The sequence below is a fragment of the Corylus avellana genome, chromosome ca1 (genome assembly GCF_901000735.1).
Source record: "Corylus avellana chromosome ca1, CavTom2PMs-1.0".
In the NCBI taxonomy this organism is placed as follows: Eukaryota; Viridiplantae; Streptophyta; class Magnoliopsida; order Fagales; family Betulaceae; genus Corylus; species Corylus avellana.
The window spans coordinates 48,858,317-48,858,640 of NC_081541.1; positions in this window are offsets into that span (position 1 = coordinate 48,858,317).

Here is a 324-nt window from a genome sequence, read left to right on the forward strand (position 1 = left end):
AGCTGGATGGGCTTATGCCGCCTAGTGGTATGAAATTCGATTCGGCAGCATTTTGGATTAGAATGTACGATCCCCCGATGGTCTATATGGAAAGGGAGATGGGCTTTAAGCTTGGAGCTGTAGTTGGAAAAGTAGAAGATGTTGATACTGACGTAGATGGAATGGGCTGGGGCGACTATCTACGTGTTCGTGTACATGTAAATTTAGCAAGGCCAATTCCGAGGGGACGTACTCTGAAGCTGAAAAACAAATCTTATTGGGTGCCTTTCCAATTCGAAAAGGTTCCAAAATTCTGCTTTGATTGTGGGGTCATTCGCCATGGTC